Genomic DNA, 27,271 nt, shown 5'->3' on the forward strand with positions numbered 1-27,271 from the left:
TCCGGGAGCCTCGCCTCTCCCCTCTGCTCCGATGTCAGTTCCCTGACAGTATGTCCACATTGTTTTTTGTTGGAGAACCATGTGGCAAAATTCCAAGAAGTGCAAATTTCAAAAGAAAGCTGCGTTTCAGTGTGCCTCTTGTTTAAGGAAGGGTGAATTGGGTCAGTTTCATGTTAAGGGAACTGAATTTCCTCTCCATCCCTCTGTTCATATTGAGAAACATTCTCTTTTGCTTTGAGGTTCATTTTTTTATGCTTTCTGGACTTTTTGTTTCATTTTAACTGGGATGTGGTCATTGTTGCCCAGGCAGCCTGTGCAAACACCCCTCTCTGAGCTCCTGGGAATGGGGGAAGGTTAGAATACAAATGCTGCAAATAAAACGAAAAAATGGAACCAAAAAAATCAATGAATACTATATCATATGAAGGCAAAGGAATGGGGAACATGGTCTTAGCATGGGCATAGCGAGGACTTTTGTTAGCGGGGCAGAAATGACATGATTGGTCAGTTAAGTATTTCTATTGTTTTATTTGATAGGGAGCAGCTGCCCTCTGTCCCCGCCCCCCTTAGCTATGCCCATGGGTCTTATGAAACAAAATGTGGTATTTTGGGCTTGTGGCTCCCCCCCCCCCCCCGGGCTGGTAACTTGCAAGGAAGGAGGACTTGTATTAGCAGCACACAAAGAGAGAGAGAGAGGGGGGGGAGAGAGGGAGGGAGGGAGGGAGAGGGAGAGTATTCTGCCAGAACCATGGTAATATGGAAATAAACAAGTCTGGTTCCACACTTGCATCAGCATCGCCTGGGCAACCTGGGAGTGAATTGCGACATGAGGCATTGTTTATGTTCCAAAAAGGAGGGGGTAGAGGAGGAATTGGAAAGCTGAGTAACATCCCCACTCCTTATTGAAATCTACATCCAGATTTCCATTCCATCCAGAGAAGCAGCATCAGCGGTATGGGTGACTGACACAACCAATTGCTACTTTGATTGGTAACTGAAATCCTAAGACCTTTGTTTGCTGTGTATTAGCATGATTAGGGTTAGGGAGCATAGCAATGCAAAGGCCAGTTGCCACCTCTCTTAGAAACTCCAGAGAATTAGAAAGACACAGAAGAAATTGTTTGTATTCTCCAAATGCTGCCCCACAGACCATGCCACTACAAGGAGATGACAAAAGGCATTGTTTTTGTGCCCTGTATTTAAGTTTTATTCCCCACCCCCTCCAAAGTGCTCAGGGTGAGGGATCAGGCCTGGTCTCATGCTCTGGAGGTGGTGCTCCCTTCATTCTGCTCCTCTGTCCTGAAGGGCTCTGGGATTAGGGTGGACACAGTTGTGGTTCTCCGGGGGGAAGGGTCAGACTTATGCTTGGAATGTCTGGAATCAGTATTTTGGTACCTGGAAAAGGGCAGGCGACAGCTTACTCATGCCAAATATAAAAAGGTAAAGGTACCCCTGCCCGAACGGGCCAGTCTTGACAGACTCTGGGGTTTGTGCGCCCATCTCACATCTATTGGCCGGGGGCCAGCGCTGTCCGGAGACACTTCCGGGTCACGTGGCCAGCGTGACAAAGCTGCATCTGGCGAGCCAGCGCAGCACACGGAACGCCGTTTACCTTCCCGCTGGTAAGCGGTACCTATTTATCTACTTGCACCCGGGGGTGCTTTCGAACTGCTAGGTTGGCAGGCGCTGGGACCGAGCAGCGGGAGCGCACCCCGCCGCGGGGATTCGAACCGCCGACCTTTCGATCGGCAAGTCCTAGGCGCTGAGGCTTTAACCCACAGCGCCACCCGCGTCCCTCATGCCAAATATAAGCAGGATATAAATGTAAGAAAACAACTAGCTAAATAAATACTCCCCCTTCAATGCCATCTAGGTCTTCAGCTGGTGGGTCAGGACTTCCACCAATACTTCCACCATGCAAATATATGGTCAATGATGAAGAAATGGGTCCCCAAATGCATGTTACTGAAAAGGATGGAGATCCCTATCTAGCCTTTCGTCCATCATTGAATCACAGAACTGTAGAGTTGGGAAGGCCCATGAGTGTCATCTAGTCCAACCCCCTGCCATGCAAGAATCTTTTACCCAACATGGTGCTCGAACCCATGACCCTGAGATTAAGAGTCCCATGCTGCACCAACTGAGTTATCCTAGGTTCAACAAGTCTTGTGGCAGCAAATTCCACACATCAATGGTGAGTGTGCTTTGCTGCGAACAAATAAGAACGTAAGAACATAAGAATCTGTTGGATCTGGCCAAAGGGCATCTAGTTCAGCATTCTGTTCTCACAGTGACCAACCAGATGCCTGTGGGAAACCTGCAAGCAGGATCCAAGCACTCTCCTCCCATGTTTCCAGCAGCTGGTATTCAGAAGCAGGACATAGTCATAGAATCATAGAATCATAGAATCATAGAGTTGGAAGAGACCACAAGGGCCATCGAGTCCAACCCCCTGCCAAGCAGGAAACACCATCAGAGCACTCCTGACATATGGTTGTCAAGCCTCTGCTTAAAGACCTCCAAAGAAGGAGACTCCACCACACTCCTTGGCAGCAAATTCCACTGTTGTCCTGACTAGTTGTCATTGATAGCTTTATCCTCCTCTGTGAATTTATCCAGTCCTCTTTAAAAGCCATCCATGTTGGTGGTCAGCACTGCCTCCTGTGGGAGGGAGTTCCATAGTTAAACTAAGCACTGTTTATTGGGGCTTTGCTTAATGCTATCAACACACATGAAACTATTTCCCCAACTCCTGCCTGCTGGTTCCCCTTGCATGTTTCTTTTGGTGTGTTTTCTACATGGCTATTTTGCTATTAATCATTTCTATTGTTTTCCTTCTGCTGTTTGGGATCGTGGTACTGTTGCTTGAGCTGCTTGCAATTATATTTTATGGTTGCAATTTCATTCCATGTTGTTCATTTTAAATTGTTCTGAGCTGCCTTGGGGACCTTGTTGTTGAAAGGCAGGCTGGGGGGGGCAGTAAAATCAGGGGTCGATAAGCTTTTTTTTTTTAGTGCAAGGGCCATATTTGATAACCATCTGAGGGCCATGTACCAGTGTTGAATGGGGTTAGATACAAAAACTGGGTGGAGCAACAGGAGGGACTCTTTGTGCATTAGGCTATAATCCAGCTCCACATACCCTCCAAGTTTCTATACCTACCCCTGCCCCCATCTTCATCCAGGAAAGCAAGAGGCTTTGCTCTCACATTCCAGCCAGGCAAAAGCACTTGAAGAGGGCACAAAGCAGGGGCAGGGAGGCTTGTGACCTGGAGAGAGTGCTAATGGTCAGAGAGAGAGAGAGGTCTGGTTGGTGGCATGTGGCTCCTGGGCTGAGCCTCCCATTCCTGGTTTAAATAAACAAAGGCACACAGACCTCTGGATTCACCCTCATTCCCTTAGCCCTTACAGTGCAGGGGCTGCAAAGGGGCTCTTCTCTGTCTGTTGTTGGACTAAAACTCCCATCATCCCATGGTGACTGGGGCTGATGGGAGTTGGAGTCCAACAAGCTCTTGGGATGTTGGCTACCCTGGCCTAGGTACATGCCGTTAAATCACATAAACAAGCAGCAATCTCCATTCTTTTAGCACTTATGGTCCTTATGTGGCCAAAACAGCACCATCTGTGCAAGACGGAGGGCTCAGCAAGCCTGGAGAAAACGGCAAGGTTTGAAGATAGGATAGGATAGGATAGGATAGGATAGGATAGGATAGGATAGGATAGGATAGGATAGGATAGGATAAGATCCCTCAGAAGAGAACACTCCCCCCTCCCCAAATAGCCCAATGTGAACTTAGCATACTTAGTGGAAATTGAATACTGTTTGGGGTGGGGTAGAACGGAGTAGCTGGAACCCTGAGCTGCAACACTCCATGGTGCAACATTTTATTGCAGGTTGGACTTGCATTCATTCATTTACTTTCATTCCCCAGAACACTGGTGACACATACGACTCCCCACTGCAGTGGGCACACTCCAATGCCGACTTCCAGAGCCAAAGGTGCAGCTCAGCCTGTTAGTTGTCTTTCTGGTATCTCTAAGCATCCAGCCAGAGTGCCGGCCATCAAGAAGCAGTATGCGTCCATCAGTGCCAAGTATAAAGGTGAGCTGTGGGAATAGATGGGGCAAGAGAGAGAAGGAGATCAGGAATACAGAGGTACCCATATCTTTGCCAGTCTGGATGTGTTCAACAGCATTGTTGAAAGACCCTCTGGCATCTGGTTAGCCCCTGTGAGAACAGGATGCTGGACTCGGTGGCTGGCTGGCTTGATCCATCAGGGTTCCTTTTTTGTTCTTGTGGAAACCAAAGAAGGAAACTGATCTACATTTCTCAGTCACCATCAGAACTTTCTTCCAAGAGTACTGCTAGCATGCGAGACAGTGCATATTTCCTTGTTAATAAATAATAATAAATAATAAATTTTATTTATATCCCGCCCTCCCCAGCCGAAGCTGGGCTCAGGGCAGCTAACAACAATAAAATAATACAACATTCTAAAATCATTTCATTATAAAATTTATTCAAATCAAATTGATGGCAACCATTGGGCTAGAGTTCTGTGAAGATTGCCAAAGGAGGGAGTCAGGCTAATAATATTTTTTTTCTTTTGTTTTCCTTTTCCTGTGGCTGGTATGTCACCACTGCTGTTGTCCTACCAGGGTAACGCTTGTTTAAAGGGGATGAAGGAAGGGGGTTGGGAAAGTACAGGCAGAGCATAGGTGGTTGAATAAAATGGGAAATCTTCTCTGGCTTGAATTATAGTCCGAGCCACAGAAGAATTCAGGTGCCTTGTAATGCTCACTTCCTATTGCAATGCAAATATCCTGGCCCAAGGCTAGCGAGATTTTACCAGAGGGAGAAGAAAAGTATGTTGTGGGACTTCCATCAGCCCCAGCCAGTCTGGTTCAATGGTCAGAGATGATGGGAGTTGCAGTGCAGCAACACCTGGAGATCAAACACATCCATTCTTAAGGAAATTAGCCCTGAGTGCTCACTGGAAGGACAGATTGTGAAGCTGAGGCTCCAATACTTTGGCCACCTCATGAGAAGACTCCCTGGAAAAGACCCTGATGTTGGGAAAGATGGAGGGCACAAGGAGAAGGGGACGACGGAGGATGAGATGGTTGGACAGTGTTCTCGAAGCTACAAACATGAGTCTGATCAAACTGCGGGAGGCAGTGGAAGACAGGAGTGCCCAGCATGCTCTGGTCCATGGGGTCACGAAGAGTCGGACACGACTAAACTACTAAACAACAACAACAACACCTAGAGAGCTGTAGATCCAAAACCCAATATATTATTCAATATATTATTCAACACAATATATTATTCCATTTTGCCCTTTTACCCAGTGTGGCAGCTCATAATCTGCAAATGCTAATGGTTCCGGGTTGTCTTCCCATTATTTTATTCCTCCCCCCCTTGTGGTTCTCTTGCAGGGCCAGGACCTGGGAAGTATGGTAGGTAGCCTCTCACTGGCATTAAGGACCATGACTTCACCAAGTATGCTGAGCCAGCCTACACAATGCGTGTGAAATCCAGTGAAAGATGTAAGATGCTGACAAGTTAGGTTCTGTGTTATTTGGGTTTTCCCAACAGCATTAACTGACCCACAGGGTGAAGCTGGCTAAACAACTGTTAAATTTGCTGGCAAAACATTTGAACAGAGATTGACAACCTGTGTTTTTGGGACTCTCTAATTATCGGGGCCACAGTTGATGGGACCTGGGTGATCCATGATCAAGAGCTGGGTGGCTTTCCAAAGTTTCCATTCCAACTGGATCAATGGCACTGCATGTAGGGGGCTAATGTAGTTGTTTCTTGACTACAACTCCCATCAGCCCCAGTCAGCATGGTCAAGAATGATAGGAGTTGTAGTCCAGCAAGGGCTGGAGGGTCTTATACTGCTGATTATTATGGTTGCACAAAAATCAGGGTTCTCAGTTGTACAGCTGTGGACCTTAGTGGGAAGAGGATGATCTACACTTAAGCCATGTTGAAGGATAACAGGAATGGAGGTGCAGGGGGGCGGAGCTTAACATATTCACTGCTATCTAGCTAGTGGGTGCCTTTAATTGATATCGGATAGGAAGTCAGTCATTGCAACCAAGCTAAATAGCTCAGAATCCACACCATGCCTCATGCAGACAATTCTTCTTTCCTTTGCAAGTGATCTCGATCACGGAGAGTCCTGGGCCCTGCTACTATGTGGACCCAAGCATTTCCCATCTAGGGATATGGAGACCAGTTTCATTCCGCATGGTGCAAGAGAGAAAGCGGGCATGTAAGTTGAAAGATGAGAGATACTATGATGGTCAAGATGGGGCTGGAGTGGCATCTGTGCAATTTTGTGATGAAAATGTTTCTTTCTCACCTTGTGCAAAGAAGGCTTGTTGGTCAATCCCTGAACATGAAAGAGAGGGAATGAAAAAGAATGAGTGTTGAGTGAATGAGCAGGTGTGTTATGCATGAAAATGGATGTGTGGGAGCATTATGTGTGGAGCTGTGGTCTTAAACCACTGAGTCTCTTGGGCTTGCTGAGCAGAAGGTTGGTGGTTCGAATCCCTGAGACAGGGTGAGCTCCTGTTGCTCTGTTCCAGCTTCTGCCAATCTCGCAGCTTGAAAGCATACCTGTGCAAGTGGATAAATAGGTACTGCTCCAGGGGGAAGGTAAACGGCATTTCCATGCACTCTGGCTTCTATCACAGTGTCCCGGTGCACCAGAATGCTGGCCACATGACCCAGAAAGCTGTCTGCTCCTTCAGCCTGAAGTGAGATGAGCGCCACACCGCATAGACGCCTTTGACTATGTATGTAAGGTCCTTTACCTTACATTTACCTTTTACCTGCATGCATGTGGATTTGTGTATGAATGACAGAGAGCAGGGGTAGACTTTGGTAATACGGTTTTCTAAGTGAGGACAAAATTTGGCACTTCCCCCAATATATTTTATTTCCACAGTAATTCCTTTTGGTACAGTTGCTTTTTAATGGGGTTTCTCAGTAGGTACCCACATGAATATAAGTATTAATTATTATTATTATTATTACTATTATTATTGCTACTACCAATATTATTATTACTATTATTATTATTTTATGCCCCCTTGGCTCAGCACCCTGAGCAGGGGAACAGCCTGCACTGCCCTAGATCTGGCACTACAGAGAGAAGCATATGAAAAAGAGACAGGTGGCCTCACCCTCTTTTTTTATCAGCCACACTCACTGTTTGTCCCAGCCCCACTGGTTTGCAGGCCCTGGAAGGTTGACTGCATGGGAGTGTTGTCCATAGGCTGTAAAAGTTTATTCACTCTTTGATAAAAAAAATATTTCTGAGTAGGGGGTGTCAAGAACCAGACAGGAAAACCAGCTATGTACAGAGACCTTACCTAAGTGGGCTGTTTGATGTGGGAGATTGTCTGGGGTGATATCAAAGTGTAGTTTAAAAGTGTCTGTGACGCCCATCCATCCCTCCATTCATTCCATGTGTGTGTGTGATCCCTATTGCTTTCCAGCTATTGGCCTTGACCGAGTGGGGCTGCTCTGGATAAAGGGGCATTCAAGGAACTGGGGGAAATATAGTTTTCCTGATTGGTGTTCCACCAAGTCAACTGGGTTGAAAAACACTTTTTACCATTAGGGTGTCTAAGTGTCCTACTTTACAGAGGGCAGTCCTCTAGCCAAAGGGTTCTTCCATGTGCTATATATATCAATAGTAACACCTTGAACCTGGCCTGGTAGCAAATCAGCAGCCAGTGCAGATCTTTGAGCACAGGTGTTATATGCTGACAAGGTCTCACTCCTGCCAGCAATCATGTTGCAGCATTCTGGTCAATCACGCTGGAAGTCTCATCTTCCTGATGCCAAGGGACCATAAGATGTTGAGCATGTGGCTGATGAACGGACAGAAAGGAGAGCCACCAAAAACAGCATAAGGGAAAACAAGAGGGTCATGTTGCTTTAGAGTCATAATCTAGGAAGTAGTCTGGAGGGTACCTATGGAATTAACAGTAAATGACAGTGAATTGCAAGGGAAGATGTCATGGAAGAGATTAATAGCAGTGCACTCTTAACTCCACAGGTGATGAACTTAGTTGGAAAGGCTGCTAGAAGAGGAGATTGGAGGACAATGCCATGATTTTTAAAAGTGGGGGGGATTTTCAGTCAAGGCAAGGAGGATAGTGCCTCTTCCTCCAACATCCTCAAAAGCACAACAGTTTACAAATGATTCAGCTTAAGAACAAATAGAATTCTCAAATTTAGAGAGAGAAAGAGAGAGAGAATATGCAAGGCTTGTCATCTACAAGGAGGAGCAGAGTATTGTAGCAAATACATGGGGAATGCTTTTCCCTTTCGTTTGAGAAACATCAATGGAAGTTTGGGATCTACTAATAGATCAATAAGTGGGGTTTTTTTACTCCTAACATTAGCAAGTAAAACAGCAACTTAAAAAACAAACAAACCCTGCATGGCAGATTGCTCCTTCTCTTTAAGCCTCAATGTTTCTCACCTGTCAGATTTTACATCCATCATTCCTGCCTCCTCCTGTGCTCCTGTAGGATATGATGTATCTGTTACGATATAGAAGCAATGCGGCCGCGAGCTGGTAGCTTGAAAGCAAAACATAATGGGAATGTTGGGACTGTTCCATGGGAAACAGAGGGACAGTCAATTAACAGTGCAGAGAGCACCGGAATTAGCTGAGAGCGTAATATGAGCTGTACAGGAAGTACAGGTGGAGTTTGTCTCTCGGCTGTTGGAGTTTGAAGAGAGCAGTCGTGTTTTTCTGTAACGCTGCAAAGACAGAAATAAAGGCATGTAAATACGTTTCTGTCTATCTCTTTCCCCTGCCTGGGGGGGGGGCAGGAAAGAGGGGGGGTGTTCTTCTCACGCTGAGAAGGATCGCCTATCACGACCTAGCCTGTATCCTGCTGGGGAATGCAGACAGGGAGGTCATCAGGAGATCAAGCCGGGTGCCTAGAGAGTTGCCAGTTTCTCCTAATAAAGGCTTGATTCCCAACATCTGGTAGCAGAGGATGGTTTTGATCCATGAAAGCAACAAGAGAGGTTGATGGAGCGTACTTCATCCTCTGCAAGGAGATAAGGAAGATATGGTAGCGTGCGGATGGAAGCACCGGAGGAGGTGTTTTTGCTGAGCAACGGAACCCCTAAGGTATGCTAATTTTATGGCTGTGAGAGTGAACGCGAATTGAGACATTCTTCGGTTCACTGAGTGTCTGCTTTTGGATGAAACCAGCACTGAAAGAGAGCCACATATTTCGCATACCTGAGTCTTGATAAGCCTAGAATGTCCAGTTGCTAAGCAACGAAACGTCAGTAAAGTGGAAAGTTACCGGCCAACAACGGAAGAGGGGCTGGGACTGTGAGAGGCTGGTAAACAGCGTTTGTTTTGTCTAATATCTCACTGCTCTTGAAAGGACTTTCAAAACAGCCTGTGTTTAACTGCCAAGTGAGGCAGTAAACAGCCAATAGACTCTTGGAATTTTACAGGCTCGAGAGTGAGAGCTGAGGCTTGGATTCAAAATGGATGCCAAGAAGGGAGGAGGCTTACCTTACCCACCTCCACTGACTAATGACAATTATTCCTCATGGTCTGTAAAGATGAAAGCCCTGCTTCAGAATCAGAGGATTTTTGGGGTGATTGAAAACCCCATCCCTGCTGCACCAACGCCAGGTTGGAATTCACAGAATGTGAGAGCCAGGACGGCCATAATTCTGTGTATCTCAGATGATCAACTCATGCATATTCAGAATTTGCAATGCGTGCGTGAGATTTGGCAAACGCTGCTGTCAGGGGTTCAGGAGCAGAGGCACAGGAAAGGGAGGAAACAGAGAGAGAGGGGGAGGAATCCGGAGGTAATATGAGCGATGACAGCGGCCCGAGATCTCCGAGTCTTTCCAGTGAGTCGGAAGATTCACAAAAAGGGGCGCCAGTGGTCAGAGCAAGGGGGCGCCTAGGGGGACACCCCAGGTAGAAGGGACCAGAGGGGACTCAGAGAGCAGCAGTTGGAAATCGGGACCAGCTTCCCCACCAGAGCGCAGTAGGGGGGAGGGGTCCCAGGTATCGGGATCTGGCGGCTCGCCGCAAGCGGGAGGGCAGGAGTTAGGATTGGCCACACCTCCATCGGGGAGCGAGGAAACGGTCAAGAGGAAGGTTGAAGGCTGCGCACGCGCGCCAAGTTCAAATGCACAGGAAGGCGGCACAGTAAGCAGCCCGGGTAGGGAGCCAGGTCCTAAAGCCCGCCGCAAGGAGGGAGAAGAGTCGGGGGGGTCAGCGTCAGAAGAGTCCAGGAAGGAAGAGACCACGGGGGGTAGAGGGACCCAGAGGAGAAAGGAAAGACGGAAGAGGTGGAGTAAGGCTAGAGTATTAAGTTGGTGTACAGGAGGCGGAGACTCAGACGGAGCTTCGCCGGTCTAGCTTCTAAGACGTAGAGCTGCGCGCTGCGGCTTGAAAATGGAAACTGTAGCTCAATAAAGAAGTTTGTACAATACTGCCGGCTAGCGTGGTCCTCTGTGAGCTGGGACCTGGAAGCGGCTCTGACAGCTGCGTAGAATACATCAAAGAGATGCTGGTTCTTCAGCGTTGCTGCATTTTGAAAAGCTGACCAATCTAAGGCTAGTGCCAGATGGAGATGTACAAGCGCATCTGACAGAGATGAAATTCTTACGCCAGCAGATGGCGGAATGCAATTTCCCTCTACAGGAAGACATATTCTGCTTCATGATTATTAACAGCCTTAATCGGACTTATGCTGCTGCATCGTGAGTGTCGGAGAAGGCCTCTCCCTCCTCAGGCTCACTCCATCCGGCCTAAGGGGCGGGGCCCAGGCTCACCTTCGCCACAGCCTTAAGAGGCCTCATTGAGGCCTGGGACATCGCTGCTGCTGCATCGTGAGTGTCGGAGAAGGCCTCTCCCTCCTCAGGCTCACTCCATCCGGCCTAGGGGGCGGGGCCCAGGCTCACCTTCGCCACAGCCTTAAGAGGCCTCATTGGGGTCTGGGACATCGCTGCTGCTGCATCGGAGTGTCGGAGAAGGCCTCTCCCTCCTCAGGCTCACTCCATCCGGCCTAGGGGGCGGGGCCCAGGCTCACCTTCGCCACAGCTTTAAGAGGCCTCATTGGGGTCTGGGACATCGCTGCTGCTGCATCGGAGTGTCGGAGAAGGCCTCTCCCTCCTCAGGCTCACTCCATCCGGCCTAGGGGGCGGGGCCCAGGCTCACCTTCGCCATAGCTTTAAGAGGCCTCATTGGGGTCTGGGACATCGCTGCTGCTGCATCGGAGTGTCGGAGAAGGCCTCTCCCTCCTCAGGCTCACTCCATCCGGCCTAGGGGGCGGGGCCCAGGCTCACCTTCGCCACAGCCTTAAGAGGCCTCATTGAGGCCTGGGACATCGCTGCTGCTGCATCGTGAGTGTCGGAGAAGGCCTCTCCCTCCTCAGGCTCACTCCATCCGGCCTAGGGGGCGGGGCCCAGGCTCACCTTCGCCACAGCTTTAAGAGGCCTCATTGGGGTCTGGGACATCGCTGCTGCTGCATCGGAGTGTCGGAGAAGGCCTCTCCCTCCTCAGGCTCACTCCATCCGGCCTAGGGGGCGGGGCCCAGGCTCACCTTCGCCACAGCTTTAAGAGGCCTCATTGGGGTCTGGGACATCGCTGCTGCTGCATCGGAGTGTCGGAGAAGGCCTCTCCCTCCTCAGGCTCACTCCATCCGGCCTAGGGGGCGGGGCCCAGGCTCACCTTCGCCACAGCTTTAAGAGGCCTCATTGGGGTCTGGGACATCGCTGCTGCTGCATCGGAGTGTCGGAGAAGGCCTCTCCCTCCTCAGGCTCACTCCATCCGGCCTAGGGGGCGGGGCCCAGGCTCACCTTCGCCACAGCCTTAAGAGGCCTCATTGAGGCCTGGGACATCGCTGCTGCTGCATCGTGAGTGTTGGAGAAGGCCTCTCCCTCCTCAGGCTCACTCCATCCGGCCTAGGGGGCGGGGCCCAGGCTCACCTTCGCCACAGCCTTAAGAGGCCTCATTGAGGCCTGGGACATCGCTGCTGCTGCATCGTGAGTGTCGGAGAAGGCCTCTCCCTCCTCAGGCTCACTCCATCCGGCCTAGGGGGCGGGGCCCAGGCTCACCTTCGCCACAGCTTTAAGAGGCCTCATTGAGGCCTGGGACATCGCTGCTGCTGCATCGGAGTGTCGGAGAAGGCCTCTCCCTCCTCAGGCTCACTCCATCCGGCCTAGGGGGCGGGGCCCAGGCTCACCTTCGCCACAGCTTTAAGAGGCCTCATTGGGGTCTGGGACATCGCTGCTGCTGCATCGGAGTGTCGGAGAAGGCCTCTCCCTCCTCAGGCTCACTCCATCCGGCCTAGGGGGCGGGGCCCAGGCTCACCTTCGCCACAGCCTTAAGAGGCCTCATTGAGGCCTGGGACATCGCTGCTGCTGCATCGTGAGTGTTGGAGAAGGCCTCTCCCTCCTCAGGCTCACTCCATCCGGCCTAGGGGGCGGGGCCCAGGCTCACCTTCGCCACAGCTTTAAGAGGCATCATTGGGGCCTGGGACATCGCTGCTGCTGCTGCATTGTGAGTGTCGAAGAAGGCCTCTCCCTCCTCAGGCTCACTCCATCCGGCCTAGGGGGCGGGGCCCAGGCTCACCTTCGCCACAGCTTTAAGAGGCCTCATTGGGGTCTGGGACATCGCTGCTGCTGCATCGGAGTGTCGGAGAAGGCCTCTCCCTCCTCAGGCTCACTCCATCCAGCCTAAGGGGCGGGGCCCAGGCTCACCTTCGCCACAGCCTTAAGAGGCCTCATTGAGGCCTGGGACATCGCTGCTGCTGCATCGTGAGTGTCGGAGAAGGCCTCTCCCTCCTCAGGCTCACTCCATCCGGCCTAGGGGGCGGGGCCCAGGCTCACCTTCACCACAGCCTTAAGAGGCCTCATTGGGGTCTGGGACATCGCTGCTGCTGCATCGGAGTGTCGGAGAAGGCCTCTCCCTCCTCAGGCTCACTCCATCCGGCCTAGGGGGCGGGGCCCAGGCTCACCTTCGCCACAGCCTTAAGAGGCCTCATTGGGGTCTGGGACATCGCTGCTGCTGCATCGGAGTGTCGGAGAAGGCCTCTCCCTCCTCAGGCTCACTCCATCCGGCCTAGGGGGCGGGGCCCAGGCTCACCTTCGCCACAGCTTTAAGAGGCCTCATTGGGGTCTGGGACATCGCTGCTGCTGCATCGGAGTGTCGGAGAAGGCCTCTCCCTCCTCAGGCTCACTCCATCATGCCTAGGGGGCGGGGCCCAGGCTCACCTTCGCCACAGCCTTAAGAGGCCTCATTGAGGCCTGGGACATCGCTGCTGCTGCATCGTGAGTGTTGGAGAAGGCCTCTCCCTCCTCAGGCTCACTCCATCCGGCCTAGGGGGCGGGGCCCAGGCTCACCTTCGCCACAGCCTTAAGAGGCCTCATTGAGGCCTGGGACATCGCTGCTGCTGCATCGTGAGTGTCGGAGAAGGCCTCTCCCTCCTCAGGCTCACTCCATCCGGCCTAGGGGGCGGGGCCCAGGCTCACCTTCGCCACAGCTTTAAGAGGCCTCATTGAGGCCTGGGACATCGCTGCTGCTGCATCGGAGTGTCGGAGAAGGCCTCTCCCTCCTCAGGCTCACTCCATCCGGCCTAGGGGGCGGGGCCCAGGCTCACCTTCGCCACAGCTTTAAGAGGCCTCATTGGGGTCTGGGACATCGCTGCTGCTGCATCGGAGTGTCGGAGAAGGCCTCTCCCTCCTCAGGCTCACTCCATCCGGCCTAGGGGGCGGGGCCCAGGCTCACCTTCGCCACAGCCTTAAGAGGCCTCATTGAGGCCTGGGACATCGCTGCTGCTGCATCGTGAGTGTTGGAGAAGGCCTCTCCCTCCTCAGGCTCACTCCATCCGGCCTAGGGGGCGGGGCCCAGGCTCACCTTCGCCACAGCTTTAAGAGGCATCATTGGGGCCTGGGACATCGCTGCTGCTGCTGCATTGTGAGTGTCGAAGAAGGCCTCTCCCTCCTCAGGCTCACTCCATCCGGCCTAGGGGGCGGGGCCCAGGCTCACCTTCGCCACAGCTTTAAGAGGCCTCATTGGGGTCTGGGACATCGCTGCTGCTGCATCGGAGTGTCGGAGAAGGCCTCTCCCTCCTCAGGCTCACTCCATCCAGCCTAAGGGGCGGGGCCCAGGCTCACCTTCGCCACAGCCTTAAGAGGCCTCATTGAGGCCTGGGACATCGCTGCTGCTGCATCGTGAGTGTCGGAGAAGGCCTCTCCCTCCTCAGGCTCACTCCATCCGGCCTAGGGGGCGGGGCCCAGGCTCACCTTCACCACAGCCTTAAGAGGCCTCATTGGGGTCTGGGACATCGCTGCTGCTGCATCGGAGTGTCGGAGAAGGCCTCTCCCTCCTCAGGCTCACTCCATCCGGCCTAGGGGGCGGGGCCCAGGCTCACCTTCGCCACAGCCTTAAGAGGCCTCATTGGGGTCTGGGACATCGCTGCTGCTGCATCGGAGTGTCGGAGAAGGCCTCTCCCTCCTCAGGCTCACTCCATCCGGCCTAGGGGGCGGGGCCCAGGCTCACCTTCGCCACAGCCTTAAGAGGCCTCATTGGGGTCTGGGACATCGCTGCTGCTGCATCGGAGTGTCGGAGAAGGCCTCTCCCTCCTCAGGCTCACTCCATCCGGCCTAGGGGGCGGGGCCCAGGCTCACCTTCGCCACAGCTTTAAGAGGCCTCATTGGGGTCTGGGACATAGCTGCTGCTGCATCGGAGTGTCGGAGAAGGCCTCTCCCTCCTCAGGCTCACTCCATCCGGCCTAGGGGGCGGGGCCCAGGCTCACCTTTGCCACAGCCTTAAGAGGCCTCATTGGGGTCTGGGGCATCGCTGCTGCTGCATCGGAGTGTCAGAGAAGGCCTCTCCCTCCTCAGGCTCACTCCATCCGGCCTAGGGGGCGGGGCCCAGGCTCACCTTCGCCACAGCTTTAAGAGGCCTCATTGGGGTCTGGGACATCGCTGCTGCTGCATCGGAGTGTCGGAGAAGGCGTCTCCCTCCTCAGGCTCACTCCATCCGGCCTAGGGGGCGGGGCCCAGGCTCACCTTCGCCACAGCTTTAAGAGGCCTCATTGGGGTCTGGGACATCGCTGCTGCTGCATCGGAGTGTCGGAGAAGGCCTCTCCCTCCTCAGGCTCATTCCCATCCGGCCTAGGGGGCAGGGCCCAGGCTCACCTTCGCCACAGCGTTAAGAGGCCTCATTGGGGTCTGGGACATCCCTGCTGCTGCATCGTGAGTGTTGGAGAAGGCCTCTCCCTCCTCAGGCTCACTCCATCCGGCCTAGGGGGCGGGGCCCAGGCTCACCCCCGTAATAGCTTTAAGGACACTGGTGCTGCTGCAGCAAATGTTGAAGATGTTTATATATATTTTAAGGTGTTTTAAAGGTGTTTTTATTGTTTACTTTGTTGTACCACCGTGAATGGTGGTTTTTATCTATGTATTTTTGTTTGTTCCGTCTTGTTTTGTTTTTGGGGTTGGACATCGAGTGGGGTGGGGATTGGTTTTGTTTGGGCATAATTGTTTTGGTTGTTTTGTTTTCTAATTTGTAAATGGAGGTTAGTATGAGGCTTGGGATTGCTACCGTGGAGGGGCGAGGGAGGTATGGAGGTGGGGGCAGATGTTATAGGCGAAGGGGATTGAGATACGGATATGGTCGTACCCCTTCCAATCTGCGCCCCATCCCGAGGGACGAGGGTAGGGTGAGCAAGGATTACTCACCTCCTTCACTGGTGTTGTGCAATGCCAGGTCTATAGGCAACAAAACCGCTACCCTGCGAGATTTCTTTACCTCGCAGGGGGTTGACCTGGCTTGTGTGATGGAGACCTGGGTGCGCGAAGGGGTAACTGTTACCTTACGAGAGATGGCGCCCCCGGGTTTCTCCGTCCTCCACCAGTCACGGACTGTGGGCCGGGGGGGAGGGGTGGCAGTATTAATCCGGGAAGATTGTTCTTTCAGGGCTCTACCATCGCCATTGATCCCTGGCATTGAATGTGTTGGCCTAGTGTGGGGCTCCGAGGAGAGCTTGGCTGTCTGGCTGGTGTACCGGCCACCTAGCGTACCAGCAGCCACCCTGTCAGGCCTGTTGGAGGCGGTGGCCGGCTGGGCCTTGGAGTTCCCTAACCTATTGGTATTGGGAGACTTCAACTTCCACGCTGATGCCACTCCCTCCTCACAGGCTCTGGACCTGGTGTCTTCCATGGCGACACTAGGGCTCTCCCAGTTTGTTTCGGGCCCCACACATCAAGCAGGCCACACGCTGGATTTGATCTTTGGCGCCGGTATAGATGTGATCATGTCTCCTTCGATGAAGGTGCCATGGTCTGATCACTATGCTCTGAAAGCCAGGACTGATGTTCCACCCCCACCCTGCTTAGGTGGCGAGCCGATTTGGGCTCGCCCGCAGAGGCTGATGGACCCTGATAGATTCCGTCAAGCCTTGCGGGACCTTTCTCCCCCTGGCGACTCATTGACTGAGCTTGTTGAGGGCTGGAATACCCAGTTCCTGGCAGCCATCGATGAGATTGCACCTAAGCGCCCTCTACGACCCCGCAGAAACCGGGCTCCCTGGTTTACCGAGGAGCTTCGGAAAATGAAGCGGGACCTCAGACGGCTAGAGCGAGTATGGCGGGGTGCCCGTGACGGAGCCTCAAGAACATCTTATAGGGTTTTTATGAAAACCTATGAGATGGCAGTGAAGGCCGCTAAGACGTCTTACTTCTCGGCTTGCATTGCATCCGCTAGCTCTCGCCCGGCGCAATTATTTAGTATAATTCGGTCTTTAACATCCCTTGAAGGACAGCCAAATTTAAATAACAATCTGACACACAGCTGTGAGGCATTTGCGAGCTTTTTTGCGGAGAAGGTCCTGTTGCTCCGCCATGACCTCCCTGCCAATTTGGATACAATAAAGGAACTGGAGGCCCCTCGACTGTCCTCGGGTCCAGTATTGGACCACTTTGACCGGATATCTCCAGCCGATGTGGACAGATTCCTCCAAGCTGGAAAGCCCACCACCTGTCCTCTTGACCCGTGCCCGTCCTGGCTGATTAGAGCGTGTCCAGACGAGGTGCGGGCCCCCCTGGGGGATATCATCAATTTGTCCCTTGGCACCGGGATATTCCCAGGGGAACTGAAGGAGGCGGTGGTGCGTCCGCTCTTAAAGAAAACATCATTAGATCCCTCAAATCTATCCAATTACCGCCCGGTCTCGAATCTTCCATTCCTGGGTAAGGTGATTGAGAGAGCGGTTGCTGAACAGCTTGGTAGGTTTCTGGATGAAACATCTGCTTTGGATCCATTCCAGTCCGGCTTCCGCGCTGGTCATGGGACCAAGACGGCTCTGGTCGCCCTAACAGATGATCTCCGCAGGCAGCTGGATCGAGGCGGGTCGGGGCTGCTGATTCTTCTAGATCTGTCAGCAGCCTTTGACATGGTCGATCACGAACTCCTGGACCACCGCCTTGCCGACGTGGGGATCCAGGGCACAGTCCTTCAATGGCTGCGCTCGTTTCTCTCTGGTCGGGGACAGAGGGTGGCGCTTGGGGGGGAATTGTCATCGCGCCACTCCTTGGTGTGTGGAGTGCCTCAGGGTGCAATTCTCTCCCCTGAAGCGTCAGGCAAAAGTCGTACCAAGTCCCAGGTGAAACCTGCAAAAGACTTCCGGTCAGCACCAGCGACAAATGGCGGATTCCCTCTGAGCTCCGGAGGGAATCGGCTCCACGGGGACAGGGTCTGACCGCTGCGGCGAAGCGGGACCCGAAGAAATCTCAGGCGGGGAAGCCTGAGAACTTGGAGACTCGGCGGGCTCCGTTTGCGCCCCCCTTTTTAAAGGCTCCGGAACGGAAAGGGGGGGTGTGGCGCGGAGAGCGCTGATTTCTTTCTGGACAATTGGAAGCTAAAGCAACTACCCGTGAGTAGGAGTAAGCAAGTAATTGGAAGAAAAATTTAGTTAATTTGGCACCGAAACGGGAAAGGCACAAACAGGAAGTCTGCCTCTTCCGACTTGTAAATAGATTAAAGTAAAGAGACTGTAAAGCTGTAACCCTGAAAGACGACTTTTAAAGGTCAAATCCAGCACCAAAAAAGACGACTCCCCTCCGGTTTGCAGGAGTGGAGGGGGGAGAACCGAGCATTATTTTACCTGCAAGAAAAGAGGGTGTAAATATATTTCTGCTGTCTCGGAAATCTGGGAACGGACTGCCTATGACAGGGAAGGTCGACCAGTGGGAAGAATTGTCTGCATGTTAAGGGTAAAGAATATTGACACTTTGAGAAAGATACAGTGTTTATAGATCTGCCTTTGACTATAAAGTAACTTTTTAGAGACACTGAAACTTTTCTAAAAGCATTGAAACTCTGGCTTTTGAGGGATATTGGAACTTTTAAGAACTATACTTGTTTTTAACAGTTGCATAGTGAAGTTGGAAGGGTGTCCCCCTAGAGGAGACTACGTTGTAACAACTATTTTGTCATCAAGTTACCAAGCTCTGGAAAATTACTTTGCAAAACAAACTCACCAAGCGTGTGACTGACCTTGGGCTTGTTATGGCAGATGGGAAAGGGAAGATAGAGCTGGTGAGTGGCATACAGGATAAAACTACCAGATCCGGCAGACAATACAAGACTGATATTACTTTTCAGAGAAGGGCCTCAACATCCGGAGCGGCAGGCACAGTAGGAGCTGCTGCTTCGCAAGTAAAATCAAAAGCTATGTCATCTGAAGAGCTATTGGCTCAGGCACTTGGCAAAATTGATGCATCTTTGGAAAAATTAGCCAAACAGGTTGCAGAGACAAATAAACAAGTAGCTGGGGCCTCAGCAAAAATAGATTTGAACACTCCAAGTATTAATGAACTGGGGAACAAGGTGAACTCCAATACACAGTCCATTGAAACACTATTAGAGGAATCGGCCTCGACTCGACAGATTGCAGAGGAAGCTAAGGATATTGCAACTGCTGTTCAAGAGAAGATACCACCGGTATATAAGAAATTAGAGGATCACGACCTGACACTGTCTATGATTGAATTACAAAGAAAGGAGAGAAACCTAAGAATTAGAGCAGTACCTGAAAGTGAGAAAGACAACTTGATAGACTTCCTTACAAAGGAATTCACAGACTTTTGGCAACAAGACCTGGGGAAAGATGAATTCAAATGGTGAGTGCATTTAGACTCAGCAAAAGACAAGGAAAGAACAGAGCAAGAGATTGTTTGATCACCTTAAGAACAAAAGAAGAAAGAGATAAAATCTTGAATCTGCACTACCAAAGAACCTTGGAAATTGAAGACTCATTTGTTGAGTCCTTCAAGGATATACCTAAACACATTTTGGATATAAGGGCTTATTATAAAGATCTTGTCGGCCTACTTAGAAGAAATAAAATACTCTTCAGGTGGGAATTTCCCCAAGGTTTATCTTTTAAATACAAAGGAAGGAAAATAAGAATAAGGGCAGTGAATGATAAAGACAAGTTTCTGAAAGATCACGAGGAGGACTTACAGAAGGAAGTGGAATCAGGAGAGGAGCTGACTGCATCAGGAAAAGGAATTCTAGACATAGCAAACTTGTCATTTGGATTCCCGGGCCCAGGGAAAGACAACAACAACTCGGTGCAGTTGGAGGGAAAGCTAAGTAACTTACCATGGCTCTGCAACTTTTGACCTGGAATTGTAATGGACTGAATTCCCCTCGGAAGAGGAAATCTGTTTTTCATGTATTAAGGAAAGAACAATTGGACTTGATTTGTTTAAAAGAAACACATGTAATAAGGCTACACAGGAAAATGCTTATTAATAAGAGATTGGGACAAGAATTTATTTCGTATGACAAAGTTAAAAAGAGAGGCTTGGTGATATATGCAAAGGAGAAATTGCTACCAAAATTTCATAGAATCATAGAGTTGGAAGAGACCACAAGGGCCATTGAGTCCAACCCCCTGCCAAGCAGGAAACACCATCAGAGCACTCCTGACATATGGTTGTCAAGCCTCTGCTTAAAGACCTCCAAAGTAGGAGACTCCACCACACTCCTTGGCAGCAAATTCCACTGTCGAACAGCTCTTACTGTCAGGAAGTTCTTCCTAATGTTTAGGTGGAATCTTCTTTCTTGTAGTTTGGATCCATCGCTCCGTGTCCGCTTCTCTGGAGCAGCAGAAAACAACCTTTCTCCCTCCTCTATGTGACATCCTTTTATATATTTGAACATGGCTATCATATCACCCCTTAACCTCCTCTTCTCCAGGCTAAACATGCCCAGCTCCCTTAGCCGTTCCTCATAAGGCATCATTTCCAGGCCTTTGACCATTTTGGTTGCCCTCCTCTGGACACGTTCCAGTTTGTCAGTGTCCTTCTTGAACTGTGGTGCCCAGAACTGGACACAGTACTCCAGGTGAGGTCTGACCAGAGCAGAATACAGTGGCACTATTACTTCCCTTGATCTAGATGCTATACTCCTATTGATGCAGCCCAGAATTGCATTGGCTTTTTTAGCTGTCGCGTCACACTGTTGGCTCATGTCAAGTTTGTGGTCAACCAAGACTCCTAGATCCTTTTCACATGTACTGCTCTCAAGCCAGGTGTCCCCCATCTTGTATTTGTGCCTCTCATTTTTTTTTGCCCAAGTGCAATACTTTACATTTCTCCCTGTTAAAGTTCATCTTGTTTGTTTTGGCCCAGTTCTCTAATCTGTCAAGGTCGTTTTGAAGTGTGATCCTGTCCTCTGGGGTGTTAGCCACCCCTCCCAGTTTGGTGTCATCTGCAAATTTGATCAGGATGCCCTTGAGTCCATCATCCAAGTCGTTGATAAAGATGTTGAATAAGACCGGGCCCAAGACAGAACCCTGTGGCACCCCACTAGTCACTCTTCTCCAGGATGAAGAGGAACCACTTATACCGAAAACAGAGACTGAAAAGACTCAACTTAAGAACTACCGTCCCATATCCTTATTAAATGTGGATTACAAAATTTTTGCTGATATTTTGGCTAAGAGGCTGAAAAAAGTACTGATTGAAGAGATTCATAAGGACCAAGCGGGTTTTCTGCCGGGAAGACATTTATCTGATAATCTGAGGAACGTAATTGACATTTTGGAAAAGTTAGAAGTGAATATAAACACTAAAGCAGTTTTGATATTCGTGGGTGCAGAGAAAGCCTTTGATAATATATCTTGGAGTTTTATGAAAAAGAACTTGCAGGGTATGGGGGTAGGCCAAGGTTTTGAAAATGGTATAGGTGCAATATATTCTGAACAAAAGGCTAAATTAATTGTAAATAATGTGGTTACGGAACAATTTAAGATAGAAAAAGGAACACGACAGGGGTGCCCAATTTCCCCATTGCTTTTTATATCGGTCATGGAGGTTCTGCTCAATATGATCAGAAGAGACCGGCAGGTTAAAGGTATACAGGTCGGAGCTAAACAATATAAATTGAGAGCATTTGCAGGTAACCTAGTTTTGACGTTACAGGAGCCAGAGTCTAGTACCAAAAGAGTATTAGAATTAATTCAAGAGTTTGGTCAGGTGGCAGGATTTAAATTGAACAAATTAAAAACTAAGGTTTTGGAGAAAAACTTAACATCATTGGAAAGAGAGAAGTTCCAGAATGAAACAGGTTTGACTGTGGTTAAGAAAGTGAAATACTTGGGGATTAATATGACAGCTAAAAATGGAAATTTGTTTAAAGATAACTATGAAAAATGCTGGACGGAAGTTAAAAAAGATTTAGAAATTTGGTCAAACTTGAAGCTTTCCTTGTTAGGTCGAATTGCTGTTATAAAGATGAATGTATTGCCAAGAATGTTATTTTTGTTTCAATCATTGCAAATTTTGGACAAAATGGACTGTTTCAAGAAGTGGCAGAGAGACATTTCTAGATTTGTCTGGCAGGGCAAGAAGCCCAGAATAAAATTTAAAATATTAACTGATGCAAAGGATAGAGGTGGATTTGCCCTGCCAGACTTTAAACTCTACTATGAATCAGCGGCATTTTGCTGGCTGAAAGAATGGCTGCTTCTTGAGAACACAGACATTTTGGATTTAGAAGGTTTTAATAACGTTTTTGGGTGGCATGCATACTTGTGGTATGACAAGGTTAAAGCACATAAAGCATTTAAAAATCATATTGTCAGAAGAGCATTGTTTAATGTCTGGATAAGATATAAAGATTTACTTGAAAATAAAACCCCAAGGTGGTTGTCACCGATGGAAGCAAAGGCCCAGAAAAAGCTCAATATGGAGGCCAAATGGCCGAAATATTGGGAAATTTCGGAACAAGAAGGAGATAAACTGAAATTACAGAGTTTCGAGAAATTAAAAAGTAAAGTGAGAGATTGGCTCCATTATTATCAGATAATGGAGGCCTACAATTTGGATAAAAAAGTTGGCTTCCAGGTGGGAAATACTAAACTGGAAACAGAACTGTTAGAACCCAAAACCAAGATTTTTGTCAAAAATGTATAACTTGCTGTTGAAATGGAATACTCAGGATGAAACGGTTAAATCTGTCATGATTAAATGGGCACAAGATGTTGGACATAATATTAATTTTGCTGACTGGGAACAGTTGTGGACCACCGGAATGAAATTTACGGCATGTAATGTCTTAAGAGAAAATATTATGAAAATGATTTACAGGTGGTACATGACCCCAGTCAAGCTCGCAAAAATCTATCTATCATTTGCCCGATAACAAATGTTGGAAATGTAAAGAAATGGAAGGTACATTCTTTCACCTTTGGTGGACGTGCCCAAAGATTAAGGCTTTCTGGGAGATGATATATAATAAACTGAAAAAGGTATTTAAGTATACCTTCCTGAAAAAACCAGAGGCCTTTCTCCTGGCCAATTGGTGCCAAAGAAGGACAGAACTTTTTTTATGTATGCAACGACAGCAGCAAGAATACTTATTGCAAAGTATTAGAAGACGCAAGATTTGCCCACTTTGGGAGAATGGCAGATGAAGCTGATTGACTGTATGGGACTGGCAGAAATGGCTGGCAGAATCTGTGACCAGGGAGAAGAGTCGGCAGAGGAAGATTGGGAAAAATTTAAGGACTATTTACAAAAATATTGCAAAATTAAGGAATGTTGAATGATGTTGGATTGAAATTAAGCGGTTTTCAGCTGTAATGGTAAAAGGAATTTGATAAAATGGTTTTCTTTTATTCAAAGTTATAATAATCTAAGAAAATAAGGTTTTTTTTCTTCTTTTTCTTTTTAAGCTGTAATGCTTTGAGATAAGGATTTGCTGTATGAATAATCTGAATTGGATATACAAGAAGGATAGGTATGAGGAGGTCGGGGAAAGATGTTATGAGAAAATAAGCTGTGAAATTTATGCGTTTTGGGTTTTTTTGTTCTTTTTTCTTTTTGTTTGTAAAAATTGGAAACTCTAATAATTTTTTTTTAAAAAAAGAAAGAAACCTGCAAAAGCATTGCTGTCAACAAAAGCCGCATTTTCAACGGAGAACGCTTTTGTTCTTGACACGGGATGCACACAGCACATGACATCGCACAGAGATCTGTTTTCAACATTTAAGAAGCAAAGCTTCACTGTGAAACAGGCCAATGGCCAGGAGCTGAAAGCGACCGGGTTTGGAACTGTGCATCTTGAAAGTCTGAACTTGACTATAAACAATGTGTATTTGGTTCCTGATGTAAAGTTCAATCTGCTGAGTGTTTCGCAGATCACAAAGAAAGGACTGACTTTGTCCTATGATAGAGAAAGCTGCAAAATCTTCAAAGATGGAGAGCTGTATCTTTCTGCCAGAGAGAAAGATGGGCTGTATTTGTTGACTTTTAATCAAAATGATTGCATAAATTGTAATGCATCTGAATCTAACATGATTTCTTTCGCAGGTGTGTAGAATCATAGAATCATAGAATCATAGAGTTGGAAGAGACCACAAGGGCCATCGAGTCCAACCCCCTGCCAAGCAGGAAACACCATCAGAGCACTCCTGACATATGGTTGTCAAGCCTCTGCTTAAAGACCTCCAAAGTAGGAGACTCCACCACACTCCTTGGCAGCAAATTCCACTGTCGAACAGCTCTTACTGTCAGGAAGTTCTTCCTAATGTTTAGGTGGAATCTTCTTTCTTGTAGTTTGGATCCATTGCTCCGTGTCCGCTTCTCTGGAGCAGCAGAAAACAACCTTTCTCCCTCCTCTATGTGACATCCTTTTATATATTTGAACATGGCTATCATATCACCCCTTAACCTCCTCTTCTCCAGGCTAAACATGCCCAGCTCCCTTAGCCGTTCCTCATAAGGCATCGTTTCCAGGCCTTTGACCATTTTGGTTGCCCTCCTCTGGACACGTTCCAGTTTGTCAGTGTCCTTCTTGAATTGTGGTGCCCAGAACTGGACACAGTACTCCAGGTGTGGTCTGACCAGAGCAGAATACAGTGGCACTATTACTTCCCTTGATCTAGATGCTATACTCCTATTGATGCAGCCCAGAATTGCATTGGCTTTTTTAGCTGCCGCGTCACACTGTTGGCTCATGTCAAGTTTGTGGTCAACCAAGACTCCTAGATCCTTTTCACATGTACTGCTCTCAAGCCAGGTGTCACCCATCTTGTATTTGTGCCTCTCATTTTTTCCCCCAAGTGCAATACTTTACATTTCTCCCTGTTAAAATTAATCTTGTTTGTTTTTGCCCAGTTCTCTAATCTGTCGAGGTCGTTTTGAAGTGTGATCCTGTCCTCTGGGGTGTTAGCCACCCCTCCCAGTTTGGTGTCATCTGCAAATTTGATCAGGATGCCCTTGAGTCCATCATCCAAGTCGTTGATAAAGATGTTGAATAAGACCGGGCCCAAGACAGAACCCTGTGGCACCCCACTAGTCACTCTTTTCCAGGATGAAGAGGAACCATTGATGAGCACCCTTTGGGTTCGGTCAGTCAGCCAGTTACATATCCACTGAGTGGTAGCATAGTCAAGACCGCATTTTACCAGCTTCTTTACAAGAATATCATGGGGCACCTTGTCAAATGCCTTGCTGAAATCAAGGTAGGCTACATCCACTGCGTTCCCGTCATCTACCAAGCTTGTAATTCTGTCAAAAAACGAGATCAGGTTAGTCTGACATGACTTATTTTTCAGAAATCCATGCTGACTATTGGTGATCACAGCATTCCTTTCTAGGTGCGCACAGACTGTTTGCTTAATGATCTGCTCCAGAATCTTCCCTGGTATTGATGTCAGACTGACTGGGCGGTAATTATTTGGGTCCTCTCTTTTCCCCTTTTTGAAAATAGGGACAACATTTGCCCTCCTCCAGTCTGCCGGGACTTCGCCTGTTCTCCAGGAATTCTCAAAGATGACTGCCAGTGGTTCTGAGATCACATCTGCTAGTTCTTTTAATACTCTTGGATGCAGTTCATCTGGCCCTGGAGACTTGAATACATCTAAACTAGCCAAGTATTCTTGTACTATCTCCTTAGTTATTCTGGGCTGTGTTTCCTTTGCTGAATCATTTGCTCCAAATTCTTCAGGTCGGGCATTGTTTTCTTTATCGGAGAAGACTGAGGCAAAGAAGGCATTGAGGAGTTCAGCCCTTTCTGTGTCCCCTGTTTGCATTTCACCATCTTCTCCTCTGAGTGACCCCACTGTTTCTTTGTTCTTCCTTTTGCTACGAACATACCCATAAAAGCCTTTTTTGTTGCTTTTAACCTCTGTAGCAAGCCTGAGTTCATTCTGTGCTTTAGCTTTTCTGACTTTGTGTCTACACGTGCTGGCTATTTGTTTGAATTCCTCTTTGGTGGTTTCCCCCCTTTTCCATTTTTTGTACACATGCTTTTTTAATCTTAATTCAGTTAAAAGTTCTTTTGATAGCCACCCTGGCTTCTTTAGGCACCTTCCATGTTTCCGTCTCATTGGTATTGCCTGACGTTGTGCTTTTACTATCTCCCTCTTAACAAACTCCCAGCCATCATGAACTCCCTTTCCTTTTAGTATTGCTGTCCATGAGATCTCACCCAGCACTTCCCTAAGTTTTATGAAGTCGGCTTTCTTAAAGTCAAGAAGTTGAGTCCTAGTATGCTTGGCTGCTCCTTTCCGCTGTATAGTAAACTTCAGAAGAGCATGATCACTCGCGCCTAATGATCCATCCACATCTACCCCACTAACCAGGTCATCAACATTGGTTAGGACCAGATCTAAAATGGCTGTTCCTCTTGTTGCTTCTCCCACTTTCTGGACAATGAAGTTGTCTGCAAGGCCAGTGAGGAATCTGTTTGACTGTATGCTCTTGGCTGAGTTTGACGTCCAACAAATATCCGGGTAATTGAAGTCCCCCATTACTACTATCTCCCTTCCTTTTGCATGCTTGGCCATCTGTTCCAGGAAGGCATTATCTATGTCCTCCGTTTGGCTTGGGGATCTATAGTAAACTCCCACAATGAGGTCTCTGTTATTCTTCTCTCCCTTAATTTTGACCCAAATGCTCTCACTTTGGCTTTGAGGATCTAAATCTTGGATCTCTTCACAGGTATACACATCCCTGACATATAACGCCACTCCTCCTCCTTTCTTGTCTGGTCTGTTTCTCTGAAATAGATTGTATCCCCCCATTATTACATTCCAATCGTGGGACTTCTCCCACCAGGTTTCAGTGATGCCTATTATGTCATATTTAGTTTGCTGTACCAAGAGCTCAAGCTCATCTTGTTTATTTCCCATGCTTTGCGCATTAGTGTACAGACATTGAAGTCCATTAATCATTCCCCCGTGTCTCTTATTTAAGGATTTTTTCCTCCCACCACTAGGTCCACGTGCTGTTTGCTCCATTTGGTCTATGACATTTGGATGATCATCTTCATTCATTGATAGTCTCCTACCTTCAGGAGCACTGTCTCCCTCCCCCACATTAGTCAGTTTAAAGCCCTCCTGATGAGGTTTCTGAGATTTTTGGCAAAAACATTTCTCCCAACCGTTGTGAGGTGCAGCCCATCACTTGCCAGAAGTCCATCTTCAAGAAACTGCAGTCCGTGATCTAAGAATCCAAACCGTTCCTGTTTACACCATTTGCGAAGCCAGCTGTTCACTTCCACTATTTTCCCCTCTCTCCCTGGGCCACGTCGTTCAACTGGGAGGACAGACGAGATGACAATTTGTGCATTTAGTTGCTTCAATTTCCTGCCGAGAGCCTCGTAGTCTCTTTTGATCTTCTGGAGGCTATTGCTTGCAGTGTCATTGGTTCCCACATGAACCAAGAG

General features: G+C 48.8%; 1 pseudogene across 1 annotated transcript in view; it reads left to right on the plus strand.

Moving 5' to 3' along the window:
* The first annotated feature begins 840 nt into the window (after window positions 1-840).
* LOC308577901 (protein CIMAP1C-like) overlaps window positions 841-27,271 on the plus strand; it is a 35,215-nt pseudogene continuing 8,784 nt past the window's right edge. Inside the window, exons 1-4 of the transcript in view lie at window positions 841-952; window positions 3,932-4,101; window positions 5,439-5,549; window positions 6,170-6,283. The product of the transcript in view is annotated as a protein CIMAP1C-like (transcript). The remainder of the gene's footprint in view (window positions 953-3,931; window positions 4,102-5,438; window positions 5,550-6,169; window positions 6,284-27,271) is intronic.

Source organism: Podarcis bocagei, assembly GCF_964188305.1.
Source record: "Podarcis bocagei genome assembly, chromosome: W".
NCBI classification, from domain to species: domain Eukaryota; kingdom Metazoa; phylum Chordata; class Lepidosauria; order Squamata; family Lacertidae; genus Podarcis; species Podarcis bocagei.